At 38.7% G+C, this 22,998-nt stretch overlaps 1 protein-coding gene and 1 long non-coding RNA gene across 2 annotated transcripts in view; one reads left to right on the top strand and one right to left on the bottom strand.

Moving 5' to 3' along the window:
* LOC139808516 (uncharacterized) overlaps window positions 1-22,998 on the bottom strand; it is a 333,331-nt gene that overhangs the window by 135,874 nt on the left and 174,459 nt on the right. The gene's annotated exons all lie outside the window — the stretch shown is intronic.
* The window catches only part of LOC139808527 (uncharacterized), a 200,278-nt gene that overhangs the window by 78,573 nt on the left and 98,707 nt on the right, over window positions 1-22,998 (top strand). The window contains exon 3 of the long non-coding RNA XR_011730889.1: window positions 8,673-8,802. This is a non-coding gene — a long non-coding RNA (uncharacterized lncRNA). The remainder of the gene's footprint in view (window positions 1-8,672; window positions 8,803-22,998) is intronic.

Genomic DNA, 22,998 nt, shown 5'->3' with positions numbered 1-22,998 from the left:
GATCTCTCCACCGCGAAATTGATCCCGCGCGTGTTCTACAAAAATCCACAAAAAGCTTCCGCGTTTATTTACCATTGAAATAGATGCGGCAATAAAAAAAACAATAAAAGGATGTTGTTAGACAGTTCAAATTTTGTGTCATATTTTTCTTGTGCGAGACTTTCATTGTCAGAGACATTTTTTCTCGTGACAGCGATGCTATTCTGACAGAAAAATACAGAACATTTGTAGAAAGAAATTCAAAATTTTCATAATAAGATTTAACATTTATTACTGTGTAAAATAAAATAAATTACGGATATTTATAATCGTATATTTTTGGGAGATATATAATATTTGGTATTGCGCTTTTATTTCGCCACGCGTCTGACTTTTATCTGCGGCCTGCACTTTCAGTCGTTTATAACGGATAGCGGAATCGAAGCTGATGCAAATATAACGATAATATTCGTTGATGATAATATACGGCAAGCGTGGATCAACACGTCGATCATAATGCATGAGGAGCGTCGCGCCTTTCGTTAATGGAAGCTTAACCGGATATTCAGTTATTAAATTTTTAAGCGATTCATGAAAGTGTCTCATCTGATTTACTGCTGCCCACAAATTTACATTTATCAATTAGTAACAGCAGATGTAAAAAATACATACATAAACCGCACATTTGTGTGTGTTCGCCATTTTAAATATATACTTTATTTTAAATATATATATATACTTTATAGTCTTTGTATAATTTTCGATATTGACAGGAAGTGTGAAATAAACAGTAGTAATAAATACGTTCAAAAATCGCACTTGGTTGTTTAGCAATATTTTATTGATTTTTCGATAATTATAAACAGCAACTTACAGAAGTTATAAAATTGAGGTTTTCACTCGCAAAGTGGATAAACAAGATTCTATTATATTTATTGTGTTTATTGGTAAAACTAGATCCACCATTAATTTATAATTACGTCCGCAAACTCTGCTGTTGCTTCGCTTTAAATTTTATTTTAAATGAGAGAAAAATCTTGAACTTTCGAAATACATTTTATACCTCATTATTGACTTAAACGAAAGGAACTTGGAACGCTGGCATATTTGCATTTTACACGAATTGCTTCAAATATACAGCGGCTTGTTAAAAACGGATCGATGTTATAACGATAACGTGATGTTCTTTCGCATTATTAATCTCTCGAGTTGCTAACGGGAACGCTTAGGCGTGCCTTATCGCGTCTCATTATATTTTGTCGAGCGGATTTCATTTTGCGCAGCTCCCGCGAGATTAGTATAACTATGAAAATACAAAAAAAAAAAGAGATAGAAGCAGACACCGTCCTGTCGGCTTTACACCCTGTTTCGCGGGCGAAGTTTGAGCGGCGTGAAAACTGTGACCCATTTTCAAAAAAATCGAGGAACATGCGGTTACACGCACAGAAAGGGACGCGGTAGATCAACGATATGGCAACAATAATTTATCGACCAATTTGCCGGCATTGATATCTCGCGATTAAACGCCCCACATCCGGCGATCGCTGAAACTTCTCTGCTGTCCAGTCGAAATTGCAGCAGCGCGACGAGTTTTGCGCAATATCGATGTGTTTGTACGCCGCTGTCGGCCGTCGTGTCGTCCACGGTCCGGCGAAATATCGTTTTAAAAATTCATAGCGTTATAGGCATGTGAAATATCTACAGCGCCGAAAAAGGCAGTGCCCCGGCTGATGGCCCGGGTGTTGAGTTTAAACTTTATGTGAAAACATGCGCGCGACAGCTAAGAGGATTACAAATACTAATCTTTGCCGTTCGACATGTTTAGCTTCGTGATCCATTTGTGTCACCGTACGGACCAGAGAGACACTATCGGCGTGATATTTCCGGGACAATTAAATTTTTGACATTGTATGATTGTCGTTAATTGAATCCAATTACTTTACGCAGCGTTTCTCGGTTAAATGCAGTGATGATGTAACAAGCGAAAAATATTTTTGGATGTTATGTAAAAAGTTGAACGGCAGCGTGTGGAATAAATCGCATGGAATTGCAAAATAGTTTCATCGAGTTGAAAAAAAAAGATTGGATACATTGATACCCTTTTCAATTTTTGTACTAATAAATACGGCGTGAATAAATCCTGCCGATTATGGACTGTTTTTATCGAGTGTGCACTGTGTGCATAATAGAAGTTCGTACAAATTTATTTTTGTAAAACAATAATGTATGATAAAGTGATAATTATATCGCGGCTAATGTTGTTAAAATTATCCGTGTGCAAAACGCTGGAGCACAAATGCATCATTTTATTAATGCGCGATTTATTATCATGGTAGAATTCATTAATTAATTTTAGCGTGCGGTTCCAAGATGCGGTGATTATTACGGCAGATTTATACCACACGCAGCGAAATTTTGTAATGCGGGTTTATATATTTGTGACACTCCCTCGATACGCGACCGCGCGTACCCAATAATTCGTTAAAAGTGCATGACACATAAAATCAAATTCATATGTAATTTCACGTTTCTTTTTTTTCCATTATTATTATTGAACAAAATTGATTTTGTCTCTACGCTTAAAATATCGTCGCCGCGTATATTACGAGCGTAATGATAATATATCAATGTACACGTCCAACTTCGCGTATAAATGCGCTACGAGGCGTACAAATGCGCGCAATTCTATGCGCAACTGCGAATAGCTTAAGAGAAAAGATGTATATTTCCGGAAACTTATGCTTAAGATCCGTGTCTCAACATAAAGAAAGCGCGCCGCGTTATATGATGAGACAGGTTGCCGTTGAGACGGGAAAATTCGATATAAGCTGCCGCAGAGTTTACAGTATCGCGCACTCTTCGGACGCACTTTATGAAATTTACACTAACTGCATTACCGTGTCTTCTACGCCCAGCTGAATACAATTTCGCAAGAAATATAAGCTCGGGTGACGTTACACCGTATATCATTTTCGAACTGAAAAATCTTTGTTGCAAATTTATTTCTCCCGTTCATGCATAGAACCGCAATTTATTATTCTTTTAATCATTTCGTACTTTTATGTGAGATGCAGCAAATCTGTATTCCCATAAACACCGCTATGGCTTCCTTGCACTAACTTTGTTATTTTATATACAACATATCTCATGTACGAACATTTTCCATTTCTTGTGTAGACTTGTATAAATTTTATATTTTATGTTGCACGATGTATTTTCGGATTTCAAGTTTTCTCATTTACAGTATTGACGTATAGTTATATTTACCGAGACTTAAAGGGCGCGGGTATCGATCGAATCCATTGGATGAGTTTACGGGACGCTTTTATATCGTGTCGCTCCGAATTCTTTCAGAATAAGTTAATTGGAAAACTTTCTATAGTTTTCTGTGTTTCGTTTTTTTGTTCTCTCTCAAGACACACGGTTTGCTTGCTACGAAGATTTCCGTAATCCTGAGTCAGCATCTTTGCACTACACGTGTAAGTTAAATGGTTTCTTGTAGAGTCGATTCTGTAACGTCATCAAGAGTAGTTTGCGCCCGCCAGTGCTCGATATTTCAAAGTACGCTATATATAAGCTTGCAAAATGTTACAGCGCATTCCTTATGCATCAACGAGGTGTATATCCCGTGCTACTTTTTAGTCACACACCTAATAGTGTGGAGTGATGTAACGACAGATCGCTAACTTGGCGAGCGTGCCTGATATAAAGTGCCCCAAAGTTTTATTTTTTAAGCAACGCATCGATTTTTTATGAGTTACACTCGAAAAGAATGCAGGGCAGACCTGATGCAAGAAAAGTCGCCTTTTCTCATCAGCATTAGCATGCGAAAGAGTTGTTTTGCAACATTATTCATAATACATTTCAAATAGTTAAATTTGCTTGATTATTTATGTTTGATTACAGTTACATTTCTTTTCGATATACTATCATCATAAACATATTAAAAGGCATCAAAGTAGGAATTATATTACGATAAGTTTTGAATGGAACAATTTAAATTATTAGAACAATTTTTATTATTTAAGAAACGAAGAAGACGATGTAAAGCAGCGATATCTATTTTGCACAATTACTGATAAAATTGCAAATAATTTTAATTATGTTTTTTTTATAATTTATGAATTTATAATTTGTATACAGTATATAGGTATACTGACTGACGTGATAAGGCAACTATTTGTACTATCGATGTATTGATCAAGTATTGCGAAAATAAACTCGAATTATTTTGAATATCCAATGCTGAGTGGCGATAATGCTCTTCCTGACTCGACGGGAAACCTCTATCGCGCGGTATTGGAGATCAGTTAATTGTTATCCCCGTAAATAATCCTCGCGTATAATGTTCATCACGCAAATAAGCAAGTAGCTACTCTATCTTTCCCGGATAGTATCTATATAAGAGCTGACAGTATCGGAACAAGTACGTACCGCAGAATCACTCTTCTTCGTAGCCACGAATTACTTCGCGGGTGTCATTGGTATTTCTATTGGAATTTCCAACATTGGAGTTTCGCATGACCTTGGTGCGAAGAATGTCCCGAGAGAAGTTTGATATTCAAGGCACGTAATTATCCGAACATTCCTCTCTTCACACCTGAATAATATGTTATTGCAGCGCAAGCATATTAAAAATCCATAGCATGTGCGGGATATTGAACGGACTATATCTAAAATATTCCTCAAATTTTAATGTCTCTTTAATATTCTTTTAATCTCAATAATACTCAAGAAGACTTGCATTATAATATAAAGTTTTAATCTGAAACTTCTTAAAAATATCAATCTTATTATATATTACACTGTTTAATAAAAAATTATTTCTTTTTTTGAGCACAAGAACGAAAATAATCGTGTCTTATAGTTTTTTGGATACTGAATACGATCCCGTTTACCAAATTGCTCTATCACGTCACAATTTGAAGAACTTTGCAGTTATAAAGTTGTAAAAAGAGCTATTTTAGTGTATTTTCACTGATATTATAATTACGATATCCCATATAGAGTTTTACAATCGACCCAATACTAGGCTAGTATAACTAATACATGTATTAGGCCTAATATTGGGCCGATTGTAAAACCCTATATGGGATGAAGTGTGTGGAAGTTTTATTGCAATCAAAATTAAGTATATTGTTAGGACTTTCAGCCCTTAAAAGGAATTTCTTGTGTCGATTATGATTCAAAAGATATTGTTAATTAACATTCAACGTCCAAAAAAAACTACGGGAAACGATTATTCTCGTTCTTGTGCATTTTTTGTTGAACAGTGTTATTAAATCTCTAAATAATTGATATGTTTAATGTTTTAAATTTATATAGGCAGTGTGTACAATTGAAAATATTCAGGCTATGAAATGCCAAGCATCAAATCTCACGAAATTAGTCGAAGGATTGTAGACGCGCGGCCACAGCTGGTTCGGAAAGCGCGATCGGTACAAAGACGGTTTTACGAGGCGTCGCGTCGCGGAGTTTCACGCTGCCGAAGTATTAGCGGCGAGCTCCGTGCAGACGTAATCTCAGATATTGTCCCGCGCCAGATTGGATTCGGCCGGTCGGAATTGTGGCATTACCGCGACGGCCGCTCGCTAAGGAGAAAAGACGGGACTGTAAAATTATGAAGTGAGATCTCCGCGATTTCTTAAGGGGGGTGAATGGAGGCGGCAACGCCTCAGGCGGCGTCGGTATCGTACGTGCTCGCGAAAGTTGGAGCACGGGTTTGGCTCGTCGTTGCCGTCGTCGTCAAGAGTTACTCGCGTCGGCGCTCGCTTTCAGAGACCGATAGAGTGCACACTCTACGGACTTGTTGATGCATATCCTCTCGCGGAGGCATTTTCGCGTGCGACATTATGTAACTTTTGAAAGGTCGCGCGTATATTGCGCGCCGGGAATCGATGCCGGAGTAATATGCGTGCGTGGAATACGTCCCGATGTTACGTTTCTATACTTTCTCGCGTAAGTCATCGTTTTCTACGCCTTCAATCCCTCATCCCCCGGAGATACAGCCCGCAACAGTAGGTGATCACGATTCGTTGTATTTTTCATCTAACGCCTGAAAATTGAGCGTGGAAGAGCGATTTCTATACAGCGGAAAAACGTAGTCGGATAACAGCGATAATGTATCGATTGGTATCCGTTTGTGTATATTAGGTGATTAAATGCGCAATTATGTCAAACTTTAGATGACTTTAAGGAATATTAAATTGCTATTGAATTACCTTGATACAGAGCATATCAAAATAACGAGGTAACTAAGAAGAATAATTTGAAGGGAATATTTCCTCTATAAACAGACAAACGTCCCGACGAGAAAAAGTACACAAAAGCTGACGGTAATATTTAAAAGCACATTTTATATTCCACGCCTCGGGAGAATTGTATTGTTTTAAAGTACGAGTTAGATCTGCAAAAGAAATGGCGTGGAAAAGAAGCAAAGAAGGCACGATCGCAAGACAGACGCGCGATGTGCGGGGTAGATTTACCGCATATCTTGCGCTCAATGGTTATCGATAGCGGCTTGAGTGGCTGCGAAACTTTGTAGCAGCGCGTAAACTTTGCAACGTCGCCATTCGCGTGAATCCGAATGTGACAGTTTTGAATATAGGGTGGAAAGTTCCGCATTGTGCTGCGCGCCGCACACCGCTACTCGTTAACTCTTCTCTCCGTGGCATTTAAAGCGGCCCCTATACTGCATTATCTCGCGAAACAATCGTTACTTTGTTAGTCATCGCATTGTACCGTGGTACATTCAACTTCAAAGGTGCGAATGTGCTTCGTTAGTATACCGTCAATCGTCGAGATTCTCGTATTCTTATCAGTCGTTTCCGAGGTTGTTTCCCTAGTCGATAAAAAGTTACGGAATAACGTGAATTTCATTATTTCTTAAACACGCATGTTCCTTAAATAAAACATGATTTAACAAAAGTTTGTATTATCTTTATTGACACGTTTTCTATAAAACGTACAAGCACCACATTTTTAAACTTTCTATTATTTTCTAAAGGACATGCAGAAATGTTCGTATAATTTATATTATTTATTACTTGTTGGGTCCTCATTTCACTAAAAAATTCACATACTATTACAATTACAAATTGCTACCGCAAAGTTCATTATTGCTATTGCTATTGTGAGCATAAGTGTAACTAGAATATGGTAATTGTGATTGCGACTAGGCATTGTCAATGTAATTTGGTATTTATTAATTGCAACCGCAACTCTGTTTAATACTAGCGTGATCCATAATTGCCTATATTATTAACGTTGTTGCATTCATCTACAACACCTATTACACGACGTGTCTCCGAAATACCAGGTTGAACTTACGTTGATTATATGAAACATAAATATATGCCGGAAGTTATATCTAACGTAAAATGTCTCAAAAGTTGAGTAGCCAGGAATAAATGTCTCGAGCACACGAAGTGTTTCCATTTAAAAAAAGTTACTTATTTGCAGAATACACATATACCAATGTGTTTTTATCCAATTATGTAATAATCATTCTATTCTTTTTCTTATCGTGATTTATATTTAACATTTTGACTGGCATTCGACTGGGAGTTTGATATTGGGCTGTGCCATGGGAGACTCAAAATCGAGAAATATGCGGTTATTTATAAAATATGTAGAGTCAGATTACAAAATAAATTATATCAACAAAATAAATAAATAAATATAAGAAATATATTTATTTTTTACATCAGTAGATATATATTTGATAATATAATTTCGAATAGAATAAATAAAACTGTGTTACTCACAAATTTATAATAATAAATCTTTTCGTAATTGAAACAAATATAAGCAGAAAAATAAAGAAATCAATAATTATGTTTTAAATAAATATATTAAAGAACGGAAAACATAATACAATAATGACTATAAAATTTCTAATTTTATATTTAAGTAAATTAACTTTGTTAAAAATTATTAATAATAAAATATAGAAGATTTGAATATCTTAATAGCAAAGCAGTTTATATTTTCTAATTTTATTAATAGACATTTTGCTGACCCCGTTTTAAATGTCGATAGTAAAAGGTCGATAAAAGAACTTGTAGAATAAAATATAATCTTCTGAAAAAGCAAGTATATGTATAAATAACTTTGAATTGTCCAGAAAACTAGACAGTAAACTATTGTTTCGATACCCTTTTCGAAAAGAATTCCTGCGCAATGCGACATCGTATACTGATATCTTAAATTTTTTCTATATTGATAAGAACATCGCGTATGTACATAATTTTAATCCATAAAATGTATTTAAAGTTTTATTTTTATTTTCAAACATCTAATTAATTTTGTTTCGTATTAATTCTGAGGTATCTATTCAATTATCTAATATTATACGTTATATATTATTAATTACATCAAACATTATTAATTATAATTAAATATTATTAATTATATTAATTATAATAAGCTATTTTATTGGAATTTCATAATTACTACGTGAACACCGCAGAAAATTATTATGTTAGACGTGATATACGTAATTGTTTTAGCTTTATATTATTCTAGAAGACTACGCGAACAATGTTATACACTGTGCGCTGTTCACTTATTTGTCACGCGAACACACATATAATCGATTGTCATCCTTCGCTCGTCGATAGAAAAAGTATCGTGCGAAATACATAGGTTTTTACGTAAGATGCACATCTGTCATTTCTCGATCTTTTTTCTAGGATGCACACGCGATTCCTTGAGATCCTGGCCTCCCTTTCCCGAGGAGTCTCAGGTGAGCCCGATCCCGGAAGCTGCGAAGGGAGAATGGGCTGCGCGCGGTTGCGGGCGGCTCGTCGATCATCGCTGTAGGTCAGTATAGTCGATCTATCTTTGTAAAGCAACCCTTGTCGATGAGGGTACTGTCACGAACTCCTGTTTATCTCCCACAGGAATACGTATCGTGAATTCCCGCGACAAGGTAAACTCGCATGTTTTTGGCGTAAATTGACAGATTGCAACGCAGACACGTCGATGATATTCTCGCGACGCGTTACGAATCTAATTTGTCCAACTGTTCGCCGGCGAGAAACGGATACAGAGATCCGCGAAAATTCCATACATTCATTCAAAATCTCGCTGTATCAAGTAATGTAAATAAATACGAAAAAAGAGAGAGTGTGTTTTATCTACACACAAATATTAATATTCTTATTGTATAATATTTTAGATAAATTTTGTAGATGTGTATATATATAATTTTATTATTAATATAATTATTATATTATATTTAATATTAAGCTTACACTGGTTGCAATCTCTATTCAATGCGAACAATGCGCTGGATACATAGCGGCAGTAAAGACTCGATAACGCGTCCGAGTTTTATCGATGCGAGTCTTTCCAGCTGTCGCGTCTCGTTTTCCGAGAAATTTGTGTTCAATAAATCTGGATTTGCCGACCATTCTGGCTTCGGGCTATCTCGCCAATACAGCACGGCGAAATTTCCGAGCTAACAGGTATAAGAGAACGCCATCTTGATATTGATCTTGTACCGGTTCCTTGGCATTTCCGGCTTGTTCTGCCGCTCTATGTGATGTTAGAACTATGTTAGCTGTTCTGAATAGGAATTTGGCGCTAACTACAAGTAGTCTCACGATTACGGGTAACAGAGCGTTGCTAATATCGCGTCTCGGGAAAGTCTTACATATAATCAGGATGTGATACGGAACCATGGTTGTTATGCCTGACATCGACTTTGATCTTCAATAGAAGATCACCACGAAGATAACTTTGAATATATAGTTGCAAAATAAATAATTTACTCTTACGAGAAATCCTTACAAATTGACTCGAGCAATGAAATGACGTATGATAAAATTCAAAATAAAACATACTTCTCTTAGAATATTTTTTTGGAGACTACTTTTATTTCTTTTATTTGAGACTTTGATTTATTGAGTAATTTAAAGTTAATTTTCAATAAAGATTGAATTAAATGTCGCTTCTTTTTCAGAATTAAATATTTCTTAAGGAAAAATAAGTTCTGAATTAATAAAAGCATCTATAATAACTAAAGGGGAATGGTCTTGATTTATATTCATCGTGTTATTAAGTATCTATTATCTTATTAATAGCTGTAGCTATATCAAAATCTTTTCAAGAAAATTTCCCCTTTATTAATGTAATATTGCACGACGGCGTGAGCCATCGCATTTAGAACAAATTTACAGGTGAAATTTTTTCGATCGAGTTTCATTGTAGCCACGCTAAAGTTAACGTGGTGGAACAGCCTTGGTAAGTGCCGAGAGTTCTAGTTCTTGCTCGTTTACATGCAAATTAGATATATTTCACTCCGAGGTAGATGATATCGAACTCTACACGTTCGTAGCTCGCGTCTGTGACCCAATGTCACGGCCAATATACCGAAACTTTGAAACAACGCGAGACAGATCTGCAGTGCAATGATACGTGCAAAGGTACGATAATTGTTCAGCCAGCAATTTGTATTAAAAAACGTACGTTCTTTTTGTATCTTATCGACATGCTGTCTAAAGACATTAAAGAATCATAATATTAAACGTTAAGCGACACACATGTCGATCATTTTCATCTCGATTATAAATAAAGGTGTCTTAAGACATTTCATTCTCAGTTACGAGCGAGTTACATCGAAAGGTATCGAGTTTACATCGATAATACCGCAACCGTTTAAACGCAGAGCCAAGTTGGATGAAACCCACACCATCACTTACATATTATATCGATATTATTGAAGTTTGTAGCGCAAGTAATGGCGTGTCGAGGATGATGTAAATAGCTTTGCAATAATCGGTTGCCACAGGAACCGCTTTGTCACATCGCAACACTTATGTCGATATATTCTCGACTAAACTCGATTTACCGTACGCGCGCTGGTATGTAACCGCTTTATGGCATGCATTACACACTTACGTTCCCTGAAATTCTGTTTATATATACGCCCTGCTAGAAACGCGTTCCACGGCCCATATCGCATACCACGGACAATCGTTTATCCCTATAGCCTTATTACAATTGTCGCAATATGTTGCGGCGAAGCATAGCGCGCGGTCCGCATGCTTGGCGCGGAGGAATTGTTCCGCAACGCCTGTAATTATTTCGTAGAGTTGCGGAGGAAAGGACCGAAAAAAAGAGGGACAAGAGAAAAGGAGTGCGGTTCTTTGCGTGTATAATTTTATTTCCAAGCGTGCACTTGGCAGATTTTACGTTATTTGCATTCATATTTTTTTGGAATGCGGTTTTACTCCCTGCAGATGCACTCATTCCTGCATTATCGGTAAATTTCTTCGGAGCAAGCCACGTAATCGAATAATTTCGAGGATTTCGTGCCGGTATTAAATTGCATGCCAACTTGCGGGTTTAGCATTGCCTTCCCTCAACATGGCTGGAATCGAATTGCGGAGCTTCGGGCACCACCAAGGAATATTTCATATGATTCTCACCTTCGATGACAAAATCTACCTCGTTTGTTCTCGCGATCCTATGTGGGCAAATCTGATTATTTCGATTCTCACATTGCGTAATATTCACTTCCACGCGTCAGTACCTATCAAGATTCTGAAAATAATTCGGTTATTCTGGATGCAAGTAAATTTTGCAGCAAATTACAATAATTTATTTTGTTTTATTGATATATCTAGATATTTCTCTTTGAAGATATAAATAATATTTTCAAAAATGTATAATTATTAATATAAATTGATTAGAATAAATAAAATACGATAAGATACAACTTAATTATATTGTATCTGCCGTTATTTCGATCTTAAGAAGAAGTGATATTAAATTCCGGATAGTGAACGAAGAAATATTGGGAATCACTAATCTCGAAAAGCAATTGGAAAGTTGCGCTACTGCCTCGGGATAAAGAGGAAGTTCACGTTTTTCTAAAAACGTCGTTTTTCTTCCTTTGCAAAATTGGAGAACTGCAACAGAAAACCGTTATACGAGTGCGCCGCTCTTGATTGACCTCAATCGAATATCCGATAGTTTGCTGCTGAGTAGATGCGGAATGCTGTACAATGAGTAGATAGGCGATCGTGCAGGTGGCAAAACACATTTATACAATATACAGTACGATTTAATTTTATCAATGTTTTACAAATCATTTACTATTGTCTCGAAGTGCAGCACAAACTAAAGGTGATTATAACTTTATTTCGCGATTCAGCATGAAAGACATGAACAAATTTCCACATAAAGATTATAAAAATATTCAATTTTAATAGATTTTTATTAACTTGAATTATATATTAATATAATAATTATGGATTTGCGTCTAATTAAAAAAAATAACGAAAATCTCATGACAAGACGCATTAATTTTAGAAACATTTTAATTAAGGAAAATATTGCATATTAAGTGGAGCTTTAAAAGTATTATATTATATTTAGTAAAATATTTTAAAATGGATTATGTGTTGTCATTCTCACACGTCGTTTCTCATGTCATATTATTATATGTCATATCTTAGAGCGCTCTCCTTCTATAATTATTATACATTATTGTCATTTTTAATTACAGCGAAGAAAGAACGTCTTTCGTCAGTTTATAGAGAATATTGCAATTTTTCGGAATATTTCCCGTGCAAGCGAAATCCGTCGACGTCGCCGTGTCTCACGTGAATGGTCTTAATATTTTATGTCAATACTTTTGTTTCTACGAGAGGGAAAAAGCTTGGACAAGCGAGAGCGGACTCGATTCGACACGTTCGCTCACGCGAGTAACTGATAAATCACATTTTACAGCGAACTGTATATCGAATCGAGATGGATGTTGACGTCACAGGGAGGAAAACTGGGGAGAACGAAAGTGGAGAAGTAAGATCGTGCAAAAAGACAGACGTGGGTGTCCGCGATACTTCGCTTTACCCTCGTGACAGAGACGCGTCTCCATAAAGGAGCTTTCGCTGTAAGCCGATCTTAATTCACGTTTGTTGCGCAAAGCGGGATAACTGAGACAAAAGAAGTCTAAACGAAAGACTGCCGCGATTTCGTCCCATTCGGAGCAAGTGGGTGCGTAATGATGCCTTTATGTAAACGCAAGGAGACGAGAGCTCGCACCACTCCGAGGGGTAATGAAGCGATACGGCTCGCGAAAACTTCGCCGTTAGTATTATAGTTTCCGCTCGTTCCCTCGCCGACGTTATAAGCACGATAGTGGAACTGCATCGAAATGTCTGATGATTCTCTTTGACCGCGGCAGAAAGAAGCGTTGTGAAACCGGACCAGAGGGAGAAACTTGTTTCGAGTGCCGGTGGGGTTGTTTGCGAATTCATGAGAGTTTACGTCGGTGTGCGGCGAACGGCCGCGGCTGGTTACAAGTTAAAGGGTTTGTGGGGCTATCTGCTTAAACTATGAAATATTTTAAATGCAAGCCCCCCGGAGTTTTCGCGAATGTCATAACTCGCGCGCTGGCGTAGTTACGGCGTAAGCCGACGTGCCGAAAAATTGCTTTTTTAAGTAGAGAGATGCAAGGGGTTTTTAAAAAGAGAACGTCGGATCATTTAAATTTTCTCAGAGAATTCGGTGCATCCTAAATCACCTCGCAGTCCGCGCATTAGTCTGCACCGAAAGAACGGTTGTGCTGAAGTATCTAAAAATTTAACTAGATACAGATCTGAAAATAATTTTGTTGCACCATCAAAATAATTATGTAGAACACTCAAATTGATTGTTAAAGTGTCAAAGTTTTTTTACAGTATTATCATTGTACTTCAGCGACCTACTGTAATTATTTTAATAGTGCAAAAAAATTATTTTCAGATCTGTATTTAGCTAAATTTTTAAATATTTCAGTAAAACCGTTCTTTCCGTGTGCGATTTGCGTTTTTGCACGCTTTGGCTGTCTCAATTTATCACATTTATACATAGAAAATATTTTAACCAACATTATAATAATATAACATTAATTCACTGCATACTATTTTTATTATAATTTAGAGTGCTTGTCGTATTGATTCGCCTCTAAGCACTTTTGTGCAACTCGATAGACAAGATCTTATCTATAAGTAGATCGCTAATGGATTTTCCAAGATTCATCGCGCTAGTCGCGAGAGATGCTCCATTCCGACACATGTGCGATTCAGAAGTGAACGAACGCCTGATGAAGCCGAGGGCCATTTTTCATCAGGGGGGGCGTTCGTGCACCGGGAATTACGTATCCCCGAAGGTGCCGCGAATGTTACACGAGACGCGCGATGTTACCTGCGCGAACAGGTAACGCTCACAAAAGCACTTTGTGTTCCTTAGGTGCCTTAAAAGTTTTCCCATTTCCGTACTGCACACTATCGCGCCCGAGCACTGCGTTGCACCGCGCTGCCGGGAATATGCCGTGCCATTGCTCGCGAACACGTCTGTCAGACGAGCTCGCGAGTGGTTTAGCTCTTGGCCTGGATTGCCTCGGTTTTTCGAGGGGGTGGAGGGGGGCGGGAGATTCATACAGCGTTCCTGAGAGGAGGCTCGAACCAAATCGCGAAGGCGAAAAAGGGATACGAGAGATGGAGGACCGGGGGAATGGCGGGGAAAGGGAAGCGAACGAGATCAAAGAATGGTAGGTGCGGTGAGAGGAATCATGTCGAGTAAATATGTCGTCAAATTCTCCTAGATTTTGCTCCTACCCAACCGTATGCAATAGTAGCCTTTCGAGATTTTTCATTTCCAGCGATAGGAGTAAAATTTATGACTGGTCAAATAGAAATTCTTGCGGAATCTAAAAGAGAAATTATTTGCGTAATAATATATATAGCAGGTTCCTAGAGACGACCTACGTTACTACTGTTTAAAGATTTTATTTATTTCTGCCAAATTTACTAACGTACAAACGATGGGATCACAAACGACACCAATTAAATCTCGAAATATAATAAATATCGAAAATAAACCTCCAATTCTTTCTTAAAATGATGTACTTCTTCATAATAAACGCATATCTTTCTTATTACTTATTTTTATAAGAACATTTGTATACTTATTGTTTTATAATGATTTTTTTTCTTCCTTCTATGTTCTTTTTTTTTAGAGAGAGCAAGAGTGGAGAGATTTGATAAAATCAACTTTGATTGGAATGTAGAGTTGCTTTGCGCGATTTATAATATCTTTGATCAAAGCAATAAGATCAAAGTAGTAGAAGAACTTGCTTGTCTCGTTGAGCAACGCGCAAGATTGCGTTATACTCGAATGTCACAAACGATATCCGAGACGGATTTAATAAAATCATCTCGCGCCGCGAGAGCGAGAAAGATGAAGGGATGGAAAGAAAACTTGTTACTGCAGCCGTCAAGCTGTATATGGAAGAAAATGTTTTGTAGAAATACGAGGGTGCGATGGTGGCATACCCGGCGATGATGAAATGTTTCCTTTATAAGACTTAAACGCCTTATTCTTATGATGGATGCAAGCGAAACAAATTCAAGATATAATTTGTTTCGTAGAAATGCCTGGAACGTACTGCGGTATTCTCATTAAATATTTTCCGTCCGTATCGCGTAATAGTCATTGTGTTTTCGAAGAACGTAATGCGTATTTAAGGTCTCATTGAAGTGTATTAAGGTTCCAATGATTCAGTAATGCATTCATTGTCACGATCTTTTTCATCATATGACTTGACAGTTAATTTCAATCACGATCTTTCATCATTAATCAACAGTAAATTTCAAACTTAAATAATAGCCCCATTTCGAAACATATTGTGGAATAGTATTATTTAACCATCAGTTATACTATTTTAAACTATTTTTTGTCAGATTTCTAAAAAAAATGTTTTGTAGGTACATATAGAAAATAAAGGTACATAGAAAGCTTTAAGCTTTTTTTGAAACAAAACTATTAAATAACTGGTATGCATACCTAATAAGTCAGATTCATATTTCCGAATTCATATTTACATCTTGGATATACATCAAATTCTAATTCGCGTTTTGTATAAATTTAATAAAGTATTTTTGCATAAAAAAATTGGTGTTTTTCAGCTTTCTATTGTATTTGAAATCTACATATTGGTTTTGTAAAATATTAAAATAAAAATGTATTTAAAAGCTTTATGCTTTTTGTACACGCTTTAAATGCTCTGATAAGCATTAAAATTGCTTAAATAATTTTAAATTTTTATTTCAATTATACGAATACTGCACATAATAACGTCGAGGTCCATTGCTGAAAAATATACCAGCAACCTTATGCAATCCAACATTAATATAAAAAAAGAAAAAGAAGACTATACGAAAGAGAAGCAAAATGAATAAAATTTATAATAACAATCTTTATAAAATCACTTTTTTGAAATTCTTTCTCTAAATAATTAGTTCTATTATTAGCTACATAATTCAATTATGCAATTTGTTTTTTTTTTGCGCCGACATAGCTAGCAAATTTCGAAGATTATTGGACACGTGCTTATATTACATATCACTGACTTTTGTACTATTGTACTGATAGTATTTTTGTGTCCAATATCCGGATGAGTTCGTGTTATGTTATCATATCTTCAAAAAATAAGAAATCCAGACAGACGTATGGAGAGCAGAAAAGCAATAGATCTCTTACGTAAATATTACGATATTAATTTTGCATAGTTAACAATAATAACGAAATCTTCGCATATGTATAAACAATGATAAGAATTGTTTTAAAATTTTGAAAATATATATCAACCACATATCTCCTATACTACTTGTATTCAATTTTCATTTCTTGATCTGCGATTATATTATCGCTTGTATATAGATATTAGCGATCTGGCGTGCTATATATTATATGTATACTATATAGCCGAAGTCTGTATTGCAATACACATGCTGCAAAACAGATGCGAATAAATCGCGAGCGCCTGACAGCCGGCAGCCCTTGGAAACAACGCGTGACGATCGGGATGGACGGGATCCTCCGCGGCAATTCATCTTTGTCTCTTTTTCGATTAACGGATGACTGAATTATCCTCGTGAGGTCCCGGTTTAACCACACGCGCGATGCACGTATCACACGGGGAATTCGGTAATGAAATGTCCAGCCTGTCGAGGGTAGCAATTTGCGTTACCGAGATGAAAAGTCGAATATTTGCCGATTCCCTCCTTTCCCTCCCCGTGCGAATTTCCGGACTTCGCGGGCTGTACCGCCCGAGCGTAAACGCGCGCGCGCATGCTGGAATTTTAATCGCGAAACATTTTCGCAACCTCCCCTGCCATTAATTTAACTCTTGTTAATGTTGACAATTAGCCCCGCGTGCGCTGGATACAAAGTATCGGTCTGTTTCATTGAATTTCACTATTTGCTACGTCATTTCGGGTTTTCCGTAGTGTATTTCTGGAACATGATGTATCGCGCGTTCATTGTTGTTCCCGGCATGTAAATTAGCATTTCGAGTGACTGCGCGTAAACAGCCGAAAGCCGAAGTCGATATTTAGTACGGTGCCGGCTGCAACGTTTCAGGCAAACGACGACGGTTAACCGACGAAGACAATTTGGGTACAAATACAGGGAGCAATCGCGAAGGTTCATGACCCACGGCGGCGGGCGCAACTTAGTCGCGTGGAAGGAAGTACTTACTCTTTAACTAGGGAATTCATAAAAAGCTCCGATGTTACATAATGCCTGAAGTTCGAACGCGAACTCGGCCGTCACATGACGACGGAGGGAATGGAATTTCCGCGTCTTGATCTTCTTCGCCTCCCATTCCTCGCCGGGCCGCACAGATTCCGCCCTCTCCGCAGGAGAGAAGTTTCAATCGTTGGAATTACAATTTCGATCTTCAAATAGCCGAGTCCCTCCCCTCCCTCCGCCGGGTTAATATTTCATTCCTACTAGTCTTTAAACAGGCGAATCGATTCCTCAGATATCGAATTCCAGGACCGCATTATATTCGGGACCGGAACCAATTTAACCAGTGGACACAGTCACTCCCGGTATCGATTCGCTGAGATCAGAATTAAAACGATTTCCATAGACGTCGACGATCGAATTTCATCACTATTCGACGTAATAAATTTTTTGTCGTTTTCTTAGAGAATAGAATAATGTGTTCTCAAGTCTCTTTGAAGATTATATTACCTCCATGCATCCATAATAGAAAATGGATATGTGCATATAATATTCATCTTTACTTTCAAATTGCTCTGCACACGTCAGCGACTCATATATTATCGTGCAAATAATATCACAAAATTAATCAATGCATCATGAAATAATCAGTAATGACGCAAGGTTTATTTTATTTTTTCCGTCAGTAAACAATGACTCTATATACACATAATAAAAATGTTTCGATATAAATGTTTCGTGCGTCCTAAGAGAAGCGCTCGCAATCAGTTTTGTTGAGCTACAGTTTATAAACCAGCACCATTTGCTCGTACCTTAAATTTGGTTTGACGCGCAACGATACTAATGGAAGTCACAACAACGCGATACCCCCTCGCGCTTAATTGATCAGTGGAGAGCGCGGTACAAAGGAAGCTTAATTTCGCACGCGAGTCGCAAACCGCGGCGAAAAGTTTCTCGGCTATTTGTTTTCAAAATTAAATGTCCACAGTCTATACATTGTCTGCAAGATGAAAAGCAATTTATATAGCCAGCCTGCGCGACGCCGTCACCCACCGGAGAGCTATGTTAACACGAATGCCGCCTTTGAAATCGCGCGAGTTATCCCCAGCCAAGCCGCCCGAGCCCAAACTTTCGCAAATTGAAGCCCGAGCGGAATATTCCGGTAGTCAATGAAACGACTTACCCACAACGCGGCACATAGATCTATCCTTCCTTCCCCCCCCCCCCGGTTCCCTTCCTTCGTTTCCGTTCGCCGTACCGAATGCTCTGGGGATCGTTATACGAAAACGGATTCGCTGGGTATTATAAGGACTTGCCTGAAATGGTCTTGGTCCGAAATGCATAGAGAGTATTGTAGCGCCGTTGTCCAAGATGTGTGCCCGGAACAACGGGTTTTCACTAGATTGCTGGCTAGCTCGTCGAAATTTCGCAAAAATGATTATTTTCTCTACAACGCTCGCTCTGAACATGCCCTGAAATCACTTAGCTTCAACCGTTTCGAGCTGCGATAGAGAATTTCACGTTCTGAAGCAAACCGGTGGTGCGCTTTTAAGACGCTGGCCGGTTTTGAAGTGTAATAGGAAAAATAGAGGAAAAGAAGTCTCGAGACGTGTGGAAACGACAAACAGGTGCGGCGAGAGAGATGTAAACTGCTTCTCGAAGAGTTTCTTTTTATATTTCGGGGCTCAAATGCGTGTTCAAAATGTGAATTCTCCATCTAGCTCGTTCTCGTTAGCCGCGTTTCTTTTGCAATGGCAAAATTGCGCTTCCCCGCATGAGCTTTTCTTACCGGCCGCCCCCGCGATATTTTTCATTTCAATCTGTAACGTATAGTTTCGTCGGTTGTCGAATGGCACCTGTGACGTGTCGGCCGCCCTCGTGAATATTAATTGAATTCTACGGGTGACAGGTGACTGATCGATATGTACGGCCGGTCGACCGCCACGTCCTGTACGCTCTCGTTAAGCTCCGATGAAAGTTGATAGGATAAACGCGAGCTTGACAAATAAGAGCCGGCCGGCACGCGGCTCTAAAAGGATTCTGGTCGATCATGCGAGTACTCACCCGGTTCCCACGTATCGACGCACTTCCGGTACCCCGTTCCAGCGGTAATCTCTTGTCACTTGATAGAAACTATATCCACAGAACTATCCTGTACCAATCGAAGGTGAAAACGCGAGCTTCTCGATATAGGGATAAATTTTTTTATGATTACGTTGCTTTGTCCGGGAGGAGATTTTCGCGACTCAGATCAATCTCATCTCTATTTTATTAACGACTAATACCCGCACTCGTCGTCTGTAAATTCGCTGATCAAGTTACGGAGAACATCCACGCCGGTGATATAACATCGCGGTAGCGACTCGCATTACGTTGCCGTGACGGCGACTAACTCTCAAAGCTCTCGACCACGCGACTCGAGCTTACGACGCGCAATTGGTTTGCGCATTCGAAGGCACGCCGGGGTCGCGCACCGACGCCAACGAAAACTGAGATTATGCGCTCGTTGCCTCGCGATGGAAATCGGTCATTCGGTATCAACAAACACGCCGGATATTCCGCGACTTATCATGACTTCATAATCCGTTCTCTGATTCTCCTAATTCTCCGAGTTGGGAAATGCTAAACGTTGAACGTGCGGTTCGGAATTACGCGATTTGATTGAATCTTGAATAATTTCCGTGGCAGCGAGAAGAGAGAATGGCAATTATATATAAATAACTTTTATAATTTGTTTTAAAATTTATTATCGATGTTATGTAGAACCTCTCTTTTCTATTGGTACAGATACACAACTAGGGAGTTAGGATTTAGGGCGTTAAGGTGTACGATTTACGATGTGAGAAATTTATGTTGGACGATAGAAAACTTACAATCCTGCACGTCAGCTTTTGTTCATACAGTCCGGTGTATTGATTTATCGAGGAATCTGACCTGTACAGTATCTTTGGAATCGTCATACAAACTAAGTTAAGCAGTTACTGAAACTTTATGCTGTTCTCTGTAAAACGGAGTTTTGTTTTTATATTTTATTTCTGTAAATCTCAGATCTTGTCTAGGCGACTTTAGACTTCAGAAAGAGAAAAAGAGGAAAGCGAGAAGAGAGAGAAAGAGAGAGGGGTGGAAGGGAAAATGTTTCGAGTGCGAACGCATGTATGACGCTCATGATAGAATGTTGTCAGTACACTAGTAGCCTGCTTTTCGCGTATTAGAATTCTTTGAAGGAAGGCTGCCGGAGGGTTTACACAGGATTTTCAGGGATTCGAATGTCGAGCTGTCAGTGCGGCGGAAAAGTTAGCCGACGTGCACCGTCGTTTGGCTTTCGTTTCTCGCGACGGGGATTTCTCAAATGTAAATTTAAAGTCGCGTCTACAGCCGGTGCAAATTTCACCACTTTCGAGTCACGGCGGCGTGTGACACTTAGCCGTCACATTATACATGCATATTACGTCTCGAACGAGAAACTTTTAAGTTTCGTCACATTAATTATGCGGCGTTCTTTAATCACCGCCCGTCCGTCAATTATCCAACAATATGAAGCTCTAAAATTTCATTGAATTAATATTTTTTTTTCGTCAGCATATTCCGTCATTTCCGAATGAGTTTTACTCCTTAACTTATTAATGCGTACTCTTTCTAGAGATTTATGCAAATTATATAGGATATAATTATATAGGATATCCGGGTTCGAATCCCGCTGGACCATTGGAAATTGTTCCAGTAAAAACGCCGCTCCCTTCATCTAGCAGACAGGGTTTATCGGACGTTGCATGGATTTTAAGCTTACAAGATGGAATTCTTATTTCATAAAGTGACGATATTGCTTACTCGTACAAATGCATGTATGAGTCTGTCGCGACTTGGAAATACGCTCGTAAGCTCGGGAATAAACATATGCATGAACACGTAAAGCACACGTTTGCGCTCGCACCTACGTAGGTATCGCATCATACGATGCGAGAAAAAGGGTTGCGACAGGGAGAGGGGAAAGGCGTAATAAATGTGAACGCGGAGACTGCGGAGAGTAGTGAATAGCCAACGTGCCCTTCTGCCTCCTTCGTTGTCGTTCGCTTTATTATTTCCACACGCCGTAGTTTCGCCGGGGACTCCTTCGTGCAGGAGGCTATGGGTGTGAAAAACATCCCTCTTGCATCTTTATTTGCTATTCGAATCGCGATGGAGCGAAAAAGAAGGACGCGTCTCTGGACGTTTCGGAGTCGCGATGATATATCCGCTTTAACGGGAACGTCAACCGGGCCCTCTCTCCGGCGGTTTTCATCCAAATTGGCGGATTTTGTTTCAACACGACCGACGCGACGCTCGGCATTAGATTTTCGCGGCGAGCGCTTTGTAGCACTGACTAATTATAGCGAGGACCTAAATTCAATGAGAGTCGCGACGTATCGTGCCAGGGGAAAAATAATCTCGCGTTAAGAGGCGCTATTTCACAGACATGACTTTATCTCCACTTTCCGTCGTCCTGGACGTTCTAGAATTTTTCACATCAAGTATGCAGCGCTTTTGCAGTCGGACACTTAAAAAATTCTCCACTCATGAATTAAGATATAATTTACATAAGCACATAATATGCGACGGTAGTCCAAGACTTAATAGCGCTGAAACAGAACGCGCTTTAAAATGGTTCGCGAAATTTTTTAATGCGGAAATTATTAAGTGGATATTGAACGAGACAATATCGTGTTCCGTATTTATGTAGAACGTAAAACAAAGTGATCGCAAAGCGATCGTAAAACGAGCGGTTTATATGTATGTACGAGTTACAACAATATATACACGCCTTTTTTTAGTCGGTATTGAACATCAATCTTCTTCACTCCACGCGCGGGGTATAGCTTGCGGTAACAATTTGCGCGGTGCAATCGATCGAAAATCAGAAACCGCCGTCGTTCCCTCTCATCGTATCTACGGTTTCGCAAAACCGATCGTGCGGCGGTAAGGGACAAAGGATCCAACGGTACTCGACAGATATCTGGCGGGACAGGAAGATTGGGACGCGGAGGGGAAATTACGCGTACCGTTAATCTCACATAATTGTCATGCGTTCCCGCTCACAGTGTGTGCGAGCGGGATGTCCCGATCGGATATCGCGAACTAACGCCCTGGAATACGCCCTTCTGCACTCAGTCAGCCAGTTACGAGAGCGCCGCTTGACGAGATGGCCACTGTTTCAATGGATAAGAGCGGGTCTTCGTTCGTGAACGATGGGATATTAGACGTGGTAGTTATCGTCTGCTCGAAGAAGATTGACGATCCGTCGAGAACGCGGCAGGAATATAAGCTTGAACCTTTACAGGATGTAACGTAATATATAAAAAACCGCTCAATGGCTGTAACACGTAATCTATTTTACCGTGAAGAATCTTGACGATCCTGTCGATATTGTACATATTGGGCACATTATGCAGGCACAGATGTTATTACTTTGGTTTCTATCGATTTTATTATATCTAGAGAAAAATATGTGGATCAAGC

The sequence above is a fragment of the Temnothorax longispinosus genome, chromosome 2 (genome assembly GCF_030848805.1).
Source record: "Temnothorax longispinosus isolate EJ_2023e chromosome 2, Tlon_JGU_v1, whole genome shotgun sequence".
NCBI lineage: Eukaryota > Metazoa > Arthropoda > Insecta > Hymenoptera > Formicidae > Temnothorax > Temnothorax longispinosus.
The sequence above is the reverse complement of the archived record's forward strand: the minus strand, read 5'-3'. Positions and strand labels throughout refer to the sequence as shown.